Source organism: Podarcis gaigeae (assembly GCF_964106915.1).
Source record: "Podarcis gaigeae genome assembly, chromosome: Z".
Taxonomy (NCBI): Eukaryota; Metazoa; Chordata; class Lepidosauria; order Squamata; family Lacertidae; genus Podarcis; species Podarcis gaigeae.
This window is the reverse complement of record NC_139691.1, coordinates 29,194,631-29,201,468: the sequence shown is the minus strand read 5'-3', so window position 1 is coordinate 29,201,468 and position 6,838 is coordinate 29,194,631. Positions and strand designations below refer to the sequence as shown.

General features: G+C 45.6%; 1 long non-coding RNA gene across 1 annotated transcript; it reads left to right on the top strand.

The window, feature by feature from the left end:
* The first annotated feature begins 2,480 nt into the window (after positions 1-2,480).
* LOC310836855 lies at positions 2,481-6,475 on the top strand. Its single transcript, XR_014560271.1, has 4 exons — positions 2,481-2,655; positions 3,030-3,056; positions 4,952-4,981; positions 6,419-6,475. It is a non-coding gene; the product is annotated as an uncharacterized lncRNA (long non-coding RNA).
* Positions 6,476-6,838: the final 363 nt, after the last annotated feature.

Here is a 6,838-nt window from a genome sequence, read left to right as displayed (position 1 = left end):
GATAAGGTGAAGTTGCTTGATTTTTCCTGCGTAATTCAAGAATTTGCAGAAAAGAAAGCTAGGAAAGCATTTTCAAATGTAATTACTTAAAATAATCCTTTTCCCTGTGTATTTTTAAAAAGCACTATTGTATATCTTTATTTTCCATTTTGTCTTTATATGCAGATAAGGTTCAAGCCTTGAAATAAAATTATTTGTCAGCATAACTTTTGTGAAAATTATTTATATACTTATTTATTTATTTATAAGACTTCAGTTATCCCCATGGTAAAAAAAAAGGGGGGGCACATAATCTACCTGGCCCGGGCCTCTGCCTAGCTCTGCAAGGCCCTGAGGTTAGGCAAGGAGTGAGTAACTAGCTCATCACCCAGTGAGTTTCATGGCTCAGCAGGGATTTGAACCCTGGTCTTCTGGGTCTTATAATGTCCAACACAGGACACTGGCTCTCCCACCTCTGTTGCATACAGGACATCATATGTGTAATTACTATTTGAGCCATTTGAGCAATCTGTTTCTGTTGTTGTTTAGTCATTTAGTCATGCCCGACTCTTCGTGACCCCATGGACCAGAGCACACCAGGCAGTGGCGTAGCGTGGGGGGTGCAGGGGGGGGCCGGCCACACCGGGCGCAACATCTGGGGGTTAGGGTTAGGGGCGCAAATCCACGGGTTAGGGGCCCAAATCCACGGGCTAGGGGGTGCAAATTACCTGCCTTGCCCCGGGTGCTGACAACCCACGCTACGCCACTGACGCCAGGCACTCCTGTCTTCCACTGCTTCTCACAGTTTGGTCAAACTCATGCTGGTAGCTTCGAGAACACTGTCCAACCATCTCGTCCTCTGTCATCCCCTTCTCCTTGTGCCCCCCCATCTTTCCCAACATCAGGGTCTTTTCCAGGGAGTCTTCTCTTCTCATGAGGTGGCCAAAGTATTGGAGCCTCAGCTTCTCAATCTGTCCTTCCAGTGAGCACTCGGGGCTGATTTCCTTAAGAATGGATAGGTTTGATCTTCTTGCATTCCATGGGACTCTCAAGAGTCTCCTCCAGCACCAGAATTCAGAAGCATCAATTCTTCAGCGATCAGCCTTCTTTATGGTCCAGCTCTCACTTCCATACATCACTACCGGGAAAACCATAGCTTTAACTATACGGAGCAATCTGTCTGGTGCAAAAATGGGAGAGATTTCACAAATTGTACTCACTGGAATTTACTGCATTCTGTTTCTTGGAAAAGCAGATAGAAGCCTTGTGTGTTCCTGTACTTGACTGCCTTATATGCTGTGGTGAAGCACCCCTTTAGCTTTCAAAGCCATTCAGATCCTTTGGACAGGTATGTTTTTCAGCTGACTTTCATTGCATGAATATTTGCACTATAGGTGGGTGATTTTTGTTGGAGCAGGGGCACGGGCTGTCACTGCAGCTCATGTGCGTGCAGTTGTAGAAAAGAATTATCTTGTGATCCTGATGATCAATAGAAGAAACAGTGTGTTGGCTATTTAGATAGTGAAAGAAGGGCTGGAAATGATGTTGACCAAGTATTTTTTATATATATAAAAAAAACACAGTATCAAATATCTGAAGAGGTTGAAAGGAACACGCATTTGTGACTTTGCATGTGTATGAAGCATTCAGTATTCTGCAACTAAACAGAGACACCTGCTGGAGCAACTGCAGAACTTCAGTGATGTCTGTCCAAGGAAGAGAAATATAAGGGCTAATTATTAGTTTAAATGAAAACAGAAAACTTCGTAGCAGCTTAGCAATTGGATAGTTTTTTTGAATAAGGCACATTCTCTCCCGACTACCCTCTCTTTTGTCTCCTTCATTGTTCTCGAGATCGTTGCCGCAGGGACACCCAGCTTCTTATACCCAGCCCCCGACCGCCACTCTTTGCAGAATAAAGGTGTCTGGGCAGCCAGGCTGCTGTTCTTCTGCTAACAACCTCGCAAGTTCACGCGCATACAGCCAGCCCGCTTTCGCTGGGTAACTTTCAGGGAACTTCTTCCAACTTCTTGTCATATTATACCAGATGGTTGTGCAGTGGTGATTGGGAGCCATTAGGCGGCGCTGTTTCTGTACAGAAAGGCGCTTAAAACATCAGTAGCTCGTTGTTAAGCCGCTTGTATTTTGATTCATTTGTGCAATTAGGTATATAGATCATAGATGTCAACGTTTTCCTTTTTTTAAGGGAAATTCCCTTATTCCAAATAGAATTCCCCGCAAGAAAAGGGAAAAGTTGACAGCTATAGATACTGTACAGAGCTGTGAGCGGGGTGGCTTATAGTTTGCAGGGGACTGTCACTCCGGCGATGCTTTGCCTGCATATGTAAAACATAAGCGCCAGTTTTGCAAACATGTTTGTGCCTCTCTCGAGCTTGTCTCTGCTGCGTCAAGCGCGAGATAACGCTGAATATGCCCTTGCAAAAAGCTCGCCACAACCTTCTTGCAGGTAATTTGGCGGGAATTCTCCTATATTTAAAGAAGAATAAAAGGCTGGGACGCATTTGACGTAATGACGTGCAGAAAGAAAAATCTGCTTCCTGGTGTATTGTGGGAACTGTAGTCCCGGAGTTTGAGATGATCTGAGAATAGGGAAGACCTGACCTGCATCAGAAATGCAGTTGCGAGAGAAAGTAGCAGATCTGTTTTATTGATTTGGTTCGTGCAGTATCTAATAAGGACAGGAATTGTTGTTCTTGTTGTTGTTGCTTCTGCCGCCCACGCTCGCAGGAAGGGATAGAGAAGTCTAGCCTGCCTGACTAAATGGCAGAATAAGTGGGGTGGGTTGCATCTGTGAGCAGATTTGCCACAAGTCTGATTGATTCTGGTCTTGTGTCTGCTTTTTTCTATTTTTTCATACTGTGTGCAAACTAAATAGGAGCTGGCATGGCTTGTTACTTTTGGACTAAACACTCAAAGACAGGCGTGTCTAAGAGGTCATTATAGTTTGGAGAATATGACTAGTCCCAAAGTCTTCTGCTTTTTATTAAAATGAAATGAAAACAAGTGTTTGTTTTTGTTTTTGAAAATAGCTCAGTACAGAAGACGAGGCAATGCAGGTATGTTTTTTTAATACCATATGATTATAAAAAATACACACCCTCTTATTTTATATCTGAGCCTCTTTTCAAGGGCCTCTTCCAAAACCTTGACATTGTGACACAGATTTCCCCTTTTTGGTTTTATATAGGTGATACACAGGCGTGGGGTTGATGTGGGCAGTGGCGTAGCGTGGGTTGTCAGCACCCGGGGCAAGGCAAGTAATTTGCGCCCCCTAACCCTAACCCCCAGATGTTGCGCCCAGTGCGGCCGGCCCCCCCTGCATCCCCCACGCTACTGGGACTAAGCTCTCACACCAATTTCCCCAGCAATATTTAGCAGCCATGGAGTCTGGAGTGGGCGCTACTCCAGAGCTACTTGTGAAAGCCCACTGCTGTAGTCGTTGCTGCCTTTTCTCAGCCCTTTTCACTGCTCTTCAGCAAAATAGAAATAGAAATGGAGAATTAGGCTAGAGCAGGGGTCACCAAACGTTTTCAGCAGGGGGCCGGTCCACTGTCCCTCAGACCTTGTGGGGGGCCGGACTATATTTTTAAAAATATAAATACTCTGCAAGCCGGTCCCACAGCTGCCTCTGGATCTGGAAGAGGAACGCACTCTGTACATGCTCAGGAGCGTGTCTCGGAGCTGCCCGCTCACTGGCGTTGTTGACGAGCAGCAGCCACTCCATCAGCCCGTCCCCGCAGAGCTCCCAGGCGGCGTGACCACACGCTGTGGCCCATCGTCCAGGTCAGCGGACAGGCTGCACATGCAGAGCGCCGGAAAGGCGATGTGCAGCTTGCCCTCCAGCTGCTCCAGCACAGCTGTCCAGTGCACCAGCAGCAGCAAGCCAGGCACGGGGCCAGCAGGCACACCAAGCTCCGGCTGAAGCCCTGTGATGTGCCCATCACGATGCTCACGGTGCGGCCCAGACCCGCTGCCTGCCCACCAACCTCTGCGTCCATGGCCACATCAGCTTTATCTTAGTGCGCGGGCGGCGAGGCTTCGGATTGGCTGCAAAAGCTGCCTGCAGCCAGTGTGAACCGTGCAGTGTTGTGGAAGTCAGTCCCCAAGTGGTGAAGAGTCCACGGTTTATTTTCAAGGAAACGCCGCACAAGTTTAGCTCAGCAGGGACTGACTGAGCGGGTGGCAGGGTCCACGGGCCGGATTCATGAGCTTGCTGGGCTGCATCCAGCCCCCAGACCATAGTTGGCTGACCCCTGGGCTAGAGCGACATCTACCATGCCATTGTGCATGGTTATTGGAATATGTTGCAGAGTGTAAATACAGCATAATTAATTCATTCCCAAACCATAGTTTAAACACTGAGCTCAGATGTCACAAAGAATTGTGGTTAGTTTTAAATCAAAATCAGTTACTACTCACAGATGTAGGGGACAGAAGAATGTCTATATGTGTAGGTCCGAAGCTTGCTGCAGCTTATTCTTATTCTGGGAAATCCCTGCTTCCCATTGATTACATCTGCACCAGGTAAATGATTTATTTCTCATATAGCAGTCTCAGTCCAGTAAACTATGTGTAATTGGACTAAGATTTAGCACTGTATCCATGTGCTCCTTCTTTCACAACTGTAACATAAAAATTACGAGGTTCATTAAGTTTCCTGGTTGACCTGATTTGTAGTCGGAGATTAAACCACAGTTTTCTGATTCATGCATATTGGAAAACAGGTTTTGCATTATGGCATACAAAAAGGGGATCTTCATTCAGCAAACCATAGTACATTCGACTAAAATAATTATATGTGAACCAGTCCACAGACTCAGCATGCAGTTAGTGCTATATTGTAACCTTTACCCTCTGCACTATAGTAAAGTCCAAACCTATGGAAGCTTTAATTTTCTATATTATATTTCTGTGAAAGTTTTTTTTTAGCAAATTATTTTCTTTTCTGCAGCCACTAAGAAGATCGATGAGAATAGCTGCTGTGAGTAGCTCTCCCTTTTTCTTTTATTCCACTGCATATTTCCACAATGTTAATGTTGATATGACCAGAGAGCATCCAACCTACTAAGAAATGGCATCTACAAAGCAAAGAGCCATTCCTTGTATGGTGTCTCATGAGAGCAAATGCAAAGTATGGTTAATAATATAAGCTGTGAACTTGCAGTTCTTTTGCTTCAAAACTCACCTCAGCCAACTCAACAGGTGTCCCTCAGTCAGAAACATGCTTCATAAAGAATACAGGGCTGATATCACTCCCTTCACAATGTTCACTTCAGATGATGTCACTGTGCTGTGTGCTTCCTGACACCCTCTAGTGGCGCCAGGGAGACAGAACCACAGCAGGAAAATGTACAGTTGGATAGCAGATTGCATTCATTTAATTTGCACAATCACAGCTTTGCACGCTTGGGCACGAGCCAGCTGATATCACAAATTAAACACACACAAGGTGGAGAGCTTAAAAGCTCGTAGACTTGCTTTCTGAGCTCTGGGAGGGTCTTGCACTGTCTCTGGAGCCCTTTGCGAGTCTGGATTCCAAGCTTTATATTAAAGGTAAAGGGACCCCTGATCATTAGGTCCAGTCGTGACTGACTCTGGGGTTGTGGTGCTCATCTTGCTTTATTGGCCAAGGGAGCTGGCGTATAGCGTCCGGGTCATGTGGCCAGCATGACTAAGCCGCTTCTGGCGAACCATAGCAGCGCACGGAAACGCTGTTTACCTTCCCACCGGAGCGGTACCTATTTATCTACTTGCACTTTGACGTGCTTTCGAACTGCTAGGCTGGCAGGAGCTGGGACCAAGCAACGGGAGCTCACCCCGTCGCGGGGATTTGAACCGCCAACCTTCTGATCAGCGCCACCCATGCCCCCAAGCTTTATATTACACATGCAAAATTGAATGTTGCTTGTTTTAAATAATTTATTCTGCTTCTGCTAGTTAAAGGAGAAGCAAAAAACGGTTTGTGGCCACTGATAAGAAAAATATTCCTAAATCCATCACCTGCTTCTGAGATTTTACTAGACACCACCAACGTGGAATCGTATATAGTGGTACCTCGGGTTACATATAGTTCAGGTTACAGACTCCGCTAACCCAGAAATAATACCTCGGGTTAAGAACTTTGCTTCAGGATGAGAGCAGAAATCGTGCAGCGGTGGCGCAGCGGCAGCAGGAGGCCCCATTAGCTAAAGTGGTGCTTCAGGTTAAGAACAGTTTCAGGTTAAGAACGGACCTCCAGAACGAATTAAGTACATAACCAGAGGTACCACTGTATTTGAAACCAAGGAGGTTGAAACTTGGTTGTTGTTTTTGAAGTGAAAGCCACAGGCATTTTGAGCCTGTTAGAATAACCTGAAGAACTAGGACAACTGTGTTCCTTTCATAGTGTTTTTTACCCATGTCTGTTCTTCCCTTGCAGAAGGCGGCTGCCAGAGCAAAATGAGAGGCTTAATCGCAACTGGCAGCAGCCCCTAAGGTAAATGCTATAAAAAGTTTTGTGTGCTTTAAAAACATAGAATAAGTGTGATTTTGCATCCATATAATTGCTTAGTGTTTCGGTGAAGGATCAGACTGAAAATCTTAGCAGTTTTCTGAGGCAATCACAGCTCTTCTCCAGTTGGAACAAAGTCTGGCTTTGGGTCTATCCAGAAGTAATGACATCTGCAAAGCAAAAAGCCATTCCTCATATGGTGTCTCATGAGAGCAAATGCAAAGTATGGTTAATAATATAAGCTGTGAACTTGCAGTTCTTTTGCTTCAAAACTCACCTCAGCCAACTCAACAGGTGTCCCTCAGTCAGAAACATGCTTCATAAAGAATACAGGGCTGATATCACTCC